This window comes from Plodia interpunctella, chromosome 5 (assembly GCF_027563975.2).
Source record: "Plodia interpunctella isolate USDA-ARS_2022_Savannah chromosome 5, ilPloInte3.2, whole genome shotgun sequence".
Taxonomy (NCBI): domain Eukaryota; kingdom Metazoa; phylum Arthropoda; class Insecta; order Lepidoptera; family Pyralidae; genus Plodia; species Plodia interpunctella.
The window spans coordinates 5,632,050-5,646,430 of NC_071298.1; the positions used below are offsets into that span (position 1 = coordinate 5,632,050).

The 14,381-nt window shown below is 32.8% G+C and overlaps 1 protein-coding gene across 2 annotated transcripts in view; it reads right to left on the reverse strand.

Moving 5' to 3' along the window:
- The window catches only part of Prip (prip), a 28,268-nt gene extending 14,656 nt beyond the window's left edge, over positions 1–13,612 (reverse strand). For both annotated transcript variants that reach the window (XM_053745333.2, XM_053745332.2), the window contains exon 1: positions 13,451–13,612. The gene's annotated coding sequence lies outside the window, so the exon portion shown is untranslated. The remainder of the gene's footprint in view (positions 1–13,450) is intronic.
- Positions 13,613–14,381: the final 769 nt, after the last annotated feature.

Consider the following 14,381-nt stretch of genomic DNA (forward strand, 5'->3'; position numbering starts at 1 on the left):
GGCTCTGTCTACATGTACTCACTTATTTCCATGTATAAAATAAAGTATTGAGGATGAAAGTAGGTACGAGTAGTTGGACGTACACACAGCTATTATCAGTAGTACCACTGGAGAATTATAAGCAAGACAGAACCACAATCGTTGTTCAAGCATAAAGGTGAATATCCAGCGGGTCAAATCAAGATCGATTGTTAGGGTAACCAAAAACAATTATAGAAAATTTCGGACTATCTCGAGTTTTGATAAGTTTCATTACAAGTTACATTTGGATCTAAGACTTATGAACTAGGGAATCATCGTAGACACTTAAAATTGCATTGCATTTTGCTTGCAGTTTTAATACTTGTTTAAATAACTGAATTATATGATTCTGAATAAATATACTTATTGGTAACCCTACTTAAAGTTCTTCAGATAGATATCGAGGCGTGTTGCCGCTGTGGCTTCGACAAAAAACCAAGTAAAAACAAGAACAAAAACCATTAAAATTTCTTAGAACACGTCGGAAGTATGTAGGAGTAGGGTTTAGCCTCAAATGCGACCTTCAGAAGTTCAACGACTGGAAAGTATATTGTGATTAACAGATCTAGATCAGAGAGGATGTTATCTTTAGGTGGTCCAGTGGTTAAGATTGACGCGCGCACGCCTGTGATTGGATCCCAGATTCAACTCCTACTCGTACCATACGAGTTTGATGTGAAGTAAGTAATTTCTGCATTAGGTTTTGGTTCAGGAAAAAAATAGTGAGGAAACCAGCACCTATTTAGTTCATTAATCAGTGTGCGTGTATACACAAAAAAGCAATGTCAGTTACGTTTAGGTAGGTCTTGAATAAAATTTCGACACAAGTGTGTTAGCAATAATACACTCGATAAGAAATAAAGATTAATAAATGTAGCATAAAATTATATCAGATTAGTTCTATCGTCAGAGACGTAACACAAGCTAACGGGTTCCGTAAGGATTTAGTGTTTCGATGAATCGAATGAGACTATCTGATAAAGGCCTATTTCTATAAATTGCGCGAGTACATTTAACTAAAATTTTGTTTCTAAGTTATTATAGTACTACATTTAATTTTCGTTTAAACTAGTTCCGGCACATCTGTCTAAGTTACCGGAAATAGTTCCTAGTTCAATGATAACATAGTATGTACCTACTTGTCTTCACTTTATCAATACTTTCAAAACTTCTAAATAAAAATAAATAATAATAAATATTCTTTATTGTTCCATGTACTATGCGACAAACAATATGCCATTGCATTTTGGTTTATTACTATAGTTCCGTTATGAACATAACGCACCATGGTGGATGACGCATAGGAACGTAAAATGCATCGTAAATATGATATATACCTAATGCACAAGTTTATGATTGTAAACAAAACACATAATTACTAACAGTATGCTTTCGATTTACTGCAAGTCGTAACAAACATTTAATTACAGAGGACTTATTTTTATCATGTTTGTACGTGTATAATATCCATAGAAATCACTTTGACATTTCAATATTATGAATGACTATCATGAAATTTTAAAATAATAGATTCTGTGTATTTTACAAGCTTTTATTTAACTTGCAATGTAACTATGTGGGTATGTCGCTATGACTCTACGTTCCCGGTGGAATCTTGCAACTCAAATTTAAAGATTTTGTACACACGCTTCGATTGGATTGCTATGCATTATTATGATAAGCTTGACCTGATGGAGACCACGTCTCGAGATGTTGGATCTTCTTAACGGTTAACTGCAAGGACATTATTTCTTGTCACACATTGAATACAATAAGACCTCGCTGAAAACAATAAAAGCTTGTGACAAAAATACCTAAATTTTTCGTAAAAAACTTATTTATTTTACTACACACTTACCTACACATTTAACACACAAAATTACACTTTTTTCTTGATCCGATTTGATCTATGCATGAATTACAAGTTCGTTCGAGTATTCATGACTCAAGTAACTAAGAATCTTATCTCGTATTATCATAATGGAATTTGTTTGAAGAAAAGTTTTAATCTTTTGGTGTACAATGCGTGGCGCGGCGCCTCCTTACCTTTATATTTACGGTAAAAGATAAAAAGAAAAACAACTGTGTGAAATATAATTCATTTACTTACTCGCTTTCATAATATAAAGGCTACCTGTTGTATAATTTTTAGAAGAAAATATGAAAATCATGTGATTTTAATATTTTCTTCTAAAAATTATGTGTATGTACACATGATGGAACAGACAACAAAAATTGTGAAGAACGTAATGTATGTACCTAATAAGATGTAAAACATTTTTCTTTTGTCAGTATTTCAATACCACAACGAATTACTTATTTGCATCAATATAATTAAATATGATTCGAAGCAATTAATTTAAAAATGATACGTCTATGACGCCCCTGTCGGGGACGCTGTAGAGTCAACGTAATTCAGGGTAAATATACGTCAAGGCAGTTAATTATGTAAAATGACACTTTATGTATACAAGATAATAGTTTCTATCAGCACTGCGGGAGATCTTGTTCATAAATTTTTTTGACTGAAATTTATAATAGATTAATAAAAATTATCTATAATCTCCGTCTGCGTAGAATAATTACTTCTGTCTGTCAGTATAATAATAATAACCCATGCCGGCTTAATATTAATTTCTAGGACCAATATTTTTGTGTGATAGCCAATTAAGTAGTCTTTGGTCGACATATTTTTAAACTTGGGATTAATTTTTGAAAAAGAAGTCGCTTAGGTTTGAACTTATGTTAACTATAATGCCCCATAGTACATACATACTAAATTTCATTGCAATCAGTCCAGCGGGTTGTCAGTTAAAGCAGAATAGACAGAAAGAGATATAGACAGATAGACAGAATAATATAATATTGATATGGAAGTGTGGATAGTGCGGTACTATTATCTTCTATAGTATATTAGTCAGGGGGTTATAAATCCTTATTTATAAAAAGCAGTTAGCTCTACATAATACTTACTATATATCAAATTACGTAAAATATAAGAATACGCATTAAATAAACAGGCATATGACTTAGGTATGTTAAGAATGTTAGCTGCTAGCGTCGAGGGATTCGGAGACCTAATACACAATAGTCCCTTAGGATGAAATATAGGCTGCACGCGGTCGCTCTCAGCCTTCGTGCCTCCATAATTGTCAGATGCGTTCACGCGGCCTTTGTCTACCTTGAAATTAGCAAACGATGATTGTTTCTTATGTATTCTGTGTACCATAGTGGTGAAGGCGGTATTGTAACAGTGCCTAAGTTTCGATGACGGATCATATATTATCTTTGATAAAATACGTCCAACTGGTTTGGCATAACTCCTCTATGATCCCAGTGAATGATAAATTTCGTATTTATCATTCACTGGAGTCATAAAGTCCACGCGAATGAAGTCGCGATTGTGGTAGTTTTCATTATGTTTATTATTACATTATGCTTACTAGCATATAATGTAGTTATATGCTAGTAAGCATAATAACTACTAGCGTATAATGTAGGGGTTATTACAGAATCTGAATCTAGTTGCGTCTGTTTAAGACATAAAAGTTTTTATTATTTCGAAAGTTCATAGAGTTGCAGTATACACAGAAACAGGTGGAGGTTGAGACTCGTAATTATGTAAACACTTGCCAGTTACGCAAAATAGAAATATTTTTTCGTATATAACAAAAGTTCTACTTATTTTATTTTGTTATGTTTTACTTATTTTGTTTGTATTTGAAAGTCTGTCTGTCAGTTTCCACGACCAAAACGCTGGGCCGATTTTGTTAAAACTAGGGACAGATATATTTAATGACACGAGGTCAAAAATAGGCAGCGTAGATTGATAAAATGTGTGGTCGTATTTTATCAGAAATTAGATGACTCATTACGACTAGGAAACAAAAGAAACGATCATACTTAATAACCGAATGTGTATCAGGATATGGAATATAAGATAATTACGAAATTGCAATGAGCGGAAAATTGTTGATGAACGGAATGTTAGGAGGAAACCCTAGATTTCTATGAATCATGCTGTGATCAATCGTAGCCAGAAGCGATTACCGGTCGTCAGATGCGTGGAGCTTTTGTGATCATTTACATGCACATTAGCAAGTAGAGGCCGACTGATCACATTGTCACGCGATGACGCTTGTTACAACAATGCGAATTACACATTATTAAACATAGTAACTGTTTGAATCAATATTGAAGCAATCTATATTCATCTCGGCAACCTTTTCCAAGATTGTCATATGAATAAGATAAACCTATTCGTAATACATATTCACTTTGTGATAGAATACCTATTCAGGTATTGTTACATTATTTTTTCCCTTACAGTGTGCTATTCAAACAGTTTGTCATTGCTTTTAATTAAACGTAATTATATGAAAAAGTGTTCCTTTTTTCTTTGATATATAAAACCTTACACAAGAGTAGGGAAAACTACGTTTCAGTTTTATAATTATTATAGATGTGCCGATAAGGACCTGTCGTGTGAATTAAAAAGACCTTTTTATTAAATGAGAATGTAAAATTATATGTAGCACAAGAATATAAGTTATTTTGTGTGTAAATTACAAGATTTGAACGTGTTTAGGGCAAGCTATTTCTTCTTGTGTTGAAGGCAAGCAAACCCAAATCACTATAATAGTGTTTGCCAGAAATAGGCCACATCAGAACCCGCTATCTAAATCTAATCTGCCCAAGTGCAGAAGTATTAATTAAAGTAAAGATTCAGCAAAAAATTAAGTGACAAAAATCATCTCGTGTCATTTATTTCTATTCACATCCTGTGATAGTACCACAATGGTTATACAAAGTGGAGCAAAGTGTGATCGCGATATAATCCGTGAAATGATCCAGTGCAATTCAAAATGAAGGTCTATTTGTCCATTTGGAAATGTAGGAAATGGCCGCAAATAGCAATGAGGTAATCGGCGACATCCCGCGGGCGCGGCGCTGACGCCATCCATCCTCCTGGCTCCTACATCTATTGCAGTAGTCTTTATTAGGACCAGCTTTCACTCCTACTCATCATTCAGACCAAGGTGCGCCTCTATGCCATTTGCAGTCACGCGACTTAGTTTATGGCTGCTGAATTTCATTAAAGATTAAAAGCTATAGTCGCCAATTAATTGTATACTGTACTTATCGACTGAAAGCGTCGGTCACGCATTATCATAAATTCGTTCTTGATTGCCACTATACCTTATTACCAATTTATTGGTTTTTCTTAGCACTTAGTAGTCACGCAGGTAGTTTTTAAATTAAACAAAAAAAAACTCTGCTCCGGGGCGCTACTGATATTTTTCGATCGGCGGCAAGAATTTTGGGATTAGTTAAATAGATTTTATTTATGAATCAGAAGATCATATACAAAATTGTACAAAATAATAAAAGACTATAGTAGAATGTCAACTTCCGGGAGAGTTCGTTTCCGCATTCATTGTCGTCCGGGGGTCTGACACTGGTTGGTACGAACCCTTAGTTCTCCTCCACCACCCTTGTCCTCGTCAACACTGAACTGACAACGTAGCATTAATCACCCTAATATATTTCTGTGACAAAAATTATCACAGAAATTGTATTTAACAATCTCTACCAAGTCGATAAGTATCAAGTGATTATGACTATGTCAATCAAAAAATATATATATGTAGTCCGAAAATAATTTCACCTGAAGTATAACTAAGCATAACGTGTATTTTATGATTTTAGGATTATTCTAAATTATAGTAATGTTGAGATATTGCCTGCTATAGTCATTCTTCTTACGAAAGACGAGATGAAAATGTAACTGATACTTCACGCACTATTTGTAGTTGTAAATAACCTTGTTAATCACAATACGTGATTAGCAAGCCAGCGTCTAGTATATTATAACTACCTACCTGAGTTTTTGTAATTCGAGATAACATTCCCTGTTCACTCACGTTTATTTTTTTACAAGAATATCAGAATAAGAGAAAGTAAATAGTTGAAATCTTGCAACAATACAACGTTTAGGCTACAGAGGCAGTGCGGTAAATAAGGGTGTGCCAACGGTGCCCAGGCACAGTGCGTAGACCCTGAGGGAGCGGACAAATTGAAAGGCAAAGACCACCAAAAATACCCACAGTTATAGATATCTACTAACTTATCAGAGGCGAAGGGATACATACAAGCTGATATAGGTATCAGCTTGTATGTATCCCTAGATTATGATCAAAGGTAAGGGTATTTGGTAGGCCAAATACCCTTACGTTTGATCATAATGCATGGTGTTTCCATTAGAAAATGGTTTCATTACCTCATTGTGGATAATATTGAATGTTAGCAACATATTAACGAGAGTTTCTTTCAAATATGTGACAAAAACGCTATTTATCGACTTTTAAAATTAAAGCCTCATCGCTTCAGCTAATATGGAACTCTTTGCTAATGGTATGTATAAAAGAAAAAATATAAGGGCGCAGTTGTAGAAGCTTGAACCGGACGCACGAAATGCTAGTTACAGCACTGTACAGACACAGATTAAATAATACCCCAGTAGATGTTACCGAATAAAAAGCTTGCGTAACCAAGTGCGGAAAGCTAAAATACATATAATACTGATATTAGGAGTGACATATGATATCTACCCACACTCTATCAAAGGGAACAACTGCTCTTGAAGAGCTGCTATTTATTTCGTAACACAGAAGTGGAAAGATTGCTTCTGATGGCTTGTTAAACATCATATTGAGGTCGCCTACTCAGAAACAGAATTTGTCACTGGAAATTCAAAGCAAAAAATATCTAAATTATATTTAAATAAACATTAGTCAGCATTTGAACTCGCGGATATTTTATTCGCGTGATAAATTAAACTAACTAATTTAATCGCACTTTCATTTGTACATAACTGATGAGTAAGTAATTGGGGGTTTTCTTATCTGTCTAACTATAATCAGATACGTAAACCGAAAAACCCAAATAATGTAGAATATTTTATATTTGATGGGGACTACCTTGACAAATAAAAAATCGACTAAGTATTCATATATTTATATTAAGTTCTCTGCTTTGATAACTACCTACTAAGATTTCTATACAAAAACGAGTTCGACCGAAGGCGTAACACTCAATTTATCTAACTACCGTATACAATCGAGTGTTTTTTTGGTTCTCTCCCTAATAATGCCTGTGGCTGTGAGCCGACTATAATTGCATCCCAAGAACTGGCAGAGGAAAAGATGGAAGTTACGCTCCGTAGATCCCCATGACGCCATGACTTTTGTAAAAAAATACAAGCATTCTTCTATGAGCATCTCCTTCGAAAAGCGGTGGAGTGAGAGGGATAAAACATTAGTTCAATTTCCATTAACTTTTTTGAGGCATGCCTCCGTAAGAGAATTTAAATCGTGCTTTTGTCTACTTTTTATACACATGCGTGATATAAGAAGTAATAAAGTGTACAATCTAAGTTTGTATCAGGTGTTATTATTATTTGATACATAAAACTTTGTTGAGTGTTTTTGATAATTTTCATTAGACAGTAAAATATATTTTTTATACAGTAAGTAATGAATCATCAGTGTCTTTAAATATTCAATCGATTAGACCAACGTCGGTCACAATGAATAATCGAATAAAATAAAAATGACTGACTGACAATAAATAAATGTAATAAAGAACACCTCACCATTTACATATAAATAGGGCGTATCTATCTAGCACACAGAATCTCAGTCTCAGATCAATACCGACAACAATGAAGTAATACGCCTTCGGGCTTAAATAATATATTTGTAGCTTAGCAAATAAATAGCTGTAGCCTGACAATTATAAATCAAATACAAATGATTAATTGGAAGCCAAGTCTCAAGACACAAGAGTGTATGAAAAATTAAATCTAAAAACCTACATCGACAAGATAATGTATAAAGAAGTTTTTCCATGGAATTAGTAGGTATTCCATTGAAGTACTTACTAAATTCATGGTTTTTTTTTTACAAAAATTACATTTTTGACACAAACTTTCATCGATGTTAGAGAAATTTCGAGCCCAGGGCCCAGGGTCCTCTATAGGTCCCGTCCGCATTGCCTACTCCATTTTACATACAATTCCATAGATCATCTACTAGAGTGCCGTTTATAATAAACCTTGTAACTAACACAAAATGCAAAACCGATGAACGTTTGATTTTATGCAAATAAACATTGAATGCCTCATAGATAAAATATGTTAATTTCCTATGATTGTGATTATGTTATATCTAATCAAATGGGTATCATGTTTATATTTATCAACAACTTCATAATTGCAAATATTATAAAAAAAAACATTATTCGTACTGATGCAATACGTATTTTGCTGAATTGACTCTATAAACCCAACAAATATCGTAATTTTCATTAGATAAAAACATATTTATAAAAGTTTCTTTAAAATCTTATTGTACTTGGCAGTAATTATCTCTTTCACTAATAAAGCGTAATCTTTTAATTGGATATTAACTAAGTGCTAAGTAGCTAATGAGATAATTAAAACGATGACTGAATGAAAAGGTTTCTACATAATGCGTGACGGCATGATTCATGACTACCTATCTTGTTTTTTCTCCTCAAACTGGTTCCGCTGTCAATGTCAAGGCGGACTCGGCCAGGTCCAATTACTTCCACAAAGTAACATAGTAGTATTTGTTTATACGCTGCGCTGTTCTATTCTACAAATATTCGAATGCAATGAAAAACGCATGTCATGGTAGCTGCCGCAGACAGGTAGCCTAATGAGTGTGGAATTACCGAAATCTGTCATGTCAAGACAAAAACGAATTCACAATCACAATCCACATCATTCTATGGTAATTTATGGTATAGTTTTTGCTAGAGATACGAATAATGTTATGTTACAGTGAAAGTTCTATATAAGCAAGTACCTAAGTAGATAGGTAATACAATAATCAACTTAGATAATCATAATTAACACAGAACTAATGATACCACCATCTGGTTTCACTTAGGAATGCTTAATCTTTGTTATAGATAATCATGTGTCGTTTGATAAAAATTTGAACAAAATTATTTCATTTTTACAAAATTACAATATCAGACATATCTTTTGACATATGCAATTTAATATGCCCATTCGTGTATCTAAGCTAAGTACAGATCTTACTTCATCATGATCTCATAGATTCCATATTCCAACTCAACTTGTTCCGATAAAATTATTATTGTTATTTTAGAATGTATCTACTTATAGCGATGTAAATAAGTAATGCAAAAAATTCAATAATTTTGTAAATTCAATAAGTAGTTTTAATAGTAAATCGAAATTATTCCAAAAGCCTTTAAAATTAACATGCCAATTTACCCATACAGATAAATTATGAATAAATTGCTAGCATCACTTCACTTTTAATCCCTACTTCACTTCTGACTTGTAGAATTCATAAACTAAACGATATGAATAAAAATGCCATGTAATTATTACAGCTACAGTTGCGCGTGTCCCCTGATATCTCAAATAGCTTTCCAATTATAGAAACTGTTAGTTTAATTTATCGGCTGAATTAATTGTAGTTTCCCAGGGCGACCCTTTGCGAAGGATTTTTATATAATTAAATGCAATGGAGGACTGTACATGCAAACCTATGCATGATTGAATGACGTTTATTGATTTTTTCGTTGCTGTAGTCGGTTTTATAACTTTCTAGTTGTGGTGATTTAGGTAATTTATTTCAATAGTAGGTAAATTAATCTATGAATGATGGGACAGCTCATTGTCTAGTCGTCGAGCAAAACATCCTGATACACACTTCCACGCCATTATTCGAGTTTTCCATAACAAGATAGAGGCAAACGAAATTAGTATTTACTACATGACTGAGTATCCCCAAATATAAACACATTACTTAAAACATGGCCTCCTAAAGTTGTTCCATAAATATATTCACGCTGTTTCTGTAAACAGAGTGAAATAGCCATTATTTTATGTCCGGAAAGCCGTGAAAAATTTAAGTTCAAGGCTTCGTAACAAATCGGTAATGAAATACATCGCGAACTTCCGGCCGCGCTGCCAGGGCGGTAACCGCCTATATTGAAGGTTGAGCCTCATTAGCATATTATTTTCAGTTTTACTTAGGTTTTCATATTTGTATATTTAATTTATCGACATCGTAATTTATCATCTGTAAGCATGTACATACAGATACAACAAACAGATGTTGACTGATGTACTGTATCTGAGTGTATGTTAGACTAAAATCGTAATAAATGGGATTGATTAAGATCCCGACTCGACTCTTCTTTTATGTAGTCAGAAGCTCCGCCATAAAATGTTGTAATTGCATTACGACTTAATTATGATAAAGTTCCAAGATTGTAAAGTTATTATTTCACAAATATTTGTATCAATTTAAGGTGACATCGTGTCGGACCGTGTGATCTTGATGGACATTATCCATCTCGCTGTGCTAACAGACTTTCAAAAGACATACCACCTTTCCAAGGTTGTATTATTTTATGGTTTTGTAATTTTACTTTATTATTGTAGGTACCTAGTGTACCTATGTATTGCTTATTAGGTACTTGGATATTTTAGTTTCACTAAGACAACAACTGTGATATAAAAATTCACTCCGTTGCGTTTCTGTTTGTATTTGATATTTTTTCTTTGTAATCTCAAAATCTCATGAAAAATTTTTTTGTCCAATTAAAAATGATATCATTTCACGTAAGATCTTTGAATCTCTCTCATATATTCATGTTCCCAGTTGCATTCGGGGTTGTAAAGCCGCGAAGCCCGGTGTCAGGTTAAAAAAATGTGAAATGTCTGAATAAATAATTATAAATGTGGTTAAGGATATTCATTTCAATAATGCTTCTTCTTAAACAATGTATTTCCAATGCTCAAGAAAACCAAGCTAAATATAGTACGGACGGTAGGATTGGCACGATTTCATGTATAGGTACAGTACTACAGCATGAATTAAGTGGATTCGCCACGGGCAGTAGACGGCGATGACGCGGTGACAAGATGAATGCAGCCAATTTGTACCACATTCAAGTCTCGCTAGACTTGTCATTTCATAAGGCTCACTTGCTGACTATCGTATAAAAGACTTGTCACTTGATAATTTATTTTTCTTCATGTTATGTAACGGAACTCATTACAGTCTTTAAGTTACTACCTTTTCCAATTCAGAATCGACAAAATGAAATACATCAAATAGAATGATATAAATTAATAATTAGACCCCCTAAAAGGTTGATTCTCGGTCAAAAGTAAAATTACCAGAGCGCGAAACGGTATAGCGGGTTGAGCTTTATCTTTTCTTAAATTTCAGTTCTAATGTAGTTTCTACGTAGCGATATATTTAAGCTTTGTATTCTGTATAATCTTGGACAATAATGCAATAAACATAGTTCAGTGCGACGACTGTCGTATGGTTCGGAATTTATGGTAAATCGTCATCGGGTCGACGTTGAGCATTATCACATGGTTGTCATTACCTCAGACTCCACAAGACATAAGCGTAAACGCATGCACTGTAAGGTAAACAATGCTTACACAATCCTGATAATAAACTGTATCGTCATTTATCATGGTAAAGCAAGGCAAATATATATGTGTGCGATGAATTAATAGGTATTAATTCATCGTATATATTTCTAGGTAGGTAAATTTACACTTCATTGTGTGATATTATTCATATTAAAGAAAGGAAAATAAATATTAATTGTATTTTAAAAATTAAAAAAATAATGACTAGTTTCAATTCAATGTACCTATGTATCATGATAACAGTGACTTCTTGTTTCACTGAACTTTGTTTTATTATTTTCGATTACATGGATGGACAGTTGGATATATATTAATTGCTAGACCTAATTATTAAAAGCGTGCTCAACCAATCCAAATTTAGAATATTTTTTATAAAAACGTAGCTAGATACCTAAATAGGAATTGTAAATTTTATTATAGTATGTTTCCGGCTGTGCCATGTCGTGTTAAATCATTTAGCTCGATTTTGGTCACAATGAATTTAACATACCTATGCTAACTAACTCAAAGTAACAAGCTAATGTTGACACTGTTTTTATTATCAATAATCATTTTCAGGTCTCAATGCCAAGTTTTTAAATCAGGGGTGCTATACATTATAAGAAGGGAAACTGGTATAAAAGTATTTAACTATTTGACTGTTACTACCTAGGTCGATTCAAAAATGTAGATATCTGATAATATATTTAACGTGCGTAGTTGTCGCTTAATTCAATAAAGTCCTTATAAATATATTAAGTTGCCAATTTTTAGAAAATTTAACAAAAAATGTATTGTACTTAGTTAATATTAATATTTAAATACTTATAATCCAATTCTGCGAATTATAAGCATTTGACTTTGGTAAGGACTTTGTTATTAGATAATTATTATATTATCACATATTCACATTTTATTTCATACAACATATCTTCTCTTTTGTATAGAGAAAATGAAATAAAGAAAATACCCATGCTCTATTTATACAGGCATCTATAAATATCTACCTGGTGCCCTTGTGTAAAGATATCTCGTTTTTTTATCTTATCCAATTTGTCAACCGTGAAAGTACAGGAATCAACCGACGACGCGACGTAAAGTTTGTGATGTCACACCAGCGTGGCTTTATCTTTCCGTAGTAATGATGAGAAATATACCTAATACTATACTATTATATGAACTATTGGCCTATTTACGACCTCGGGTCATTAACTTAGCTTAGCTTATTAGCCGTGAAAGCAAGATAGATTATAAAATAGTAAGTACCTATTAAACATTTTTGTTATTTTTTCCTTTTTATTGATTTATGGTTTTGGTACAACGTATTTAATGGAATTTATATATATATATATATATATATATATATATATATATATATATATAAAGCAAGATAGATTATAAAATAGTAAGTACCTATTAAACATTTTTGTTATTTTTTCCTTTTTATTGATTTATGGTTTTGGTACAACGTATTTAATGGAATTAATATATATATATATATATATATATATATATTCTTCGTTCATTATAATATTCTCAAAGTAAATAATTTTTTTTCCACTAAGATAACAGAGATCGAGAGGATTCCTTAACATCTAGATATTAGGTTACTTTAGAATACATTCTATCATTTTATAGATAATTGTAATCAATATTGTCCCATTAACATAAAATGACTAATTTTATACAAATCTAATTTATTTAATATCGCAATTCAAGTACGGACGATATTTTTTAATGTACATTTTTAGATGCAGCTGTGAATATCTGCTGAATATGAATATTTGTACAGTTATATATATAACACGACAAAAATAAAACGATAAGTATAAAATAATACCTAAAAATATTTTTCACATTTAAATATTATTGATCTACATGCAAGTAATTAAATTAATATAATAAATATGTATGTAGGTATGTACTTACTTTTACTAAATAGATGAAATATGCAGTCGCACTGCAATAGTACACTACACTTATTGTCTTTGATTTATAAAGTGAATATTATTTTTAAATTATATTTTTTTTATTCAACGTACCGCGCAACCGGCTAATGCGAGTTTTTGAAGTCGTTTGAAAACGTTTTGAACAAACCGCCTCCTCAGTCCGATAATAAAAGGCGGGAAAGTATAATCTAAGCTAGTGCCATCTGTTATTGCCTCTGAAAAATAAAAAAACAGCACCATCTAGCGTCGAGTAGAGGCTTAGTGTTTTCGTGCTTGTACTAAACGTATTCTCATTGTTCAGTCGAGCTTCTTCCCGACGATCCAGTACGTTGTTGCAGCTCGAAGATAGGTTTTGACGTTGACATGCGTAGCTATGCGTCGAAACTGCGTTGATTCGCCGTCGAATGTCAACGCGTAGGAGCGCGACTGAGCATTGGGGACGGGCTCACGCATGCTTTTCAGAATGTTTATTCCAGAGCGTTCCCATTGTTCAGTCGTGCTCCGGTTTTGACATTCACCGGCGTTGCTTTACGTCAAAAATTCATACAATTTATATTCTTCGCGTCGACGGATGTCAACAAGTCTGACAATGACGCTGCTCGACTGAGCAATGGGGACATGCTCTAACAGGCAAATTTCTTAGCTCTATGTCGCGGCAATAGGTTGACATGATTGAAAAACATATTTAATTTCTGTAATAAGTATATTTAATTGAAATTCAAGACAAATAAGAACATTAGACTTTTCCGACGAAATATCATGAAAAATTTACACCTATAATTAAACAGAGTGAAAGTGCTGATTGTAATTCAATAAAATGTAAAATATACTGTAACACAATTATGTATATAAATAAGACAATAACTTATTAATTAAGCGGTTTAGTACATTTACATCATTTTACTTAATAT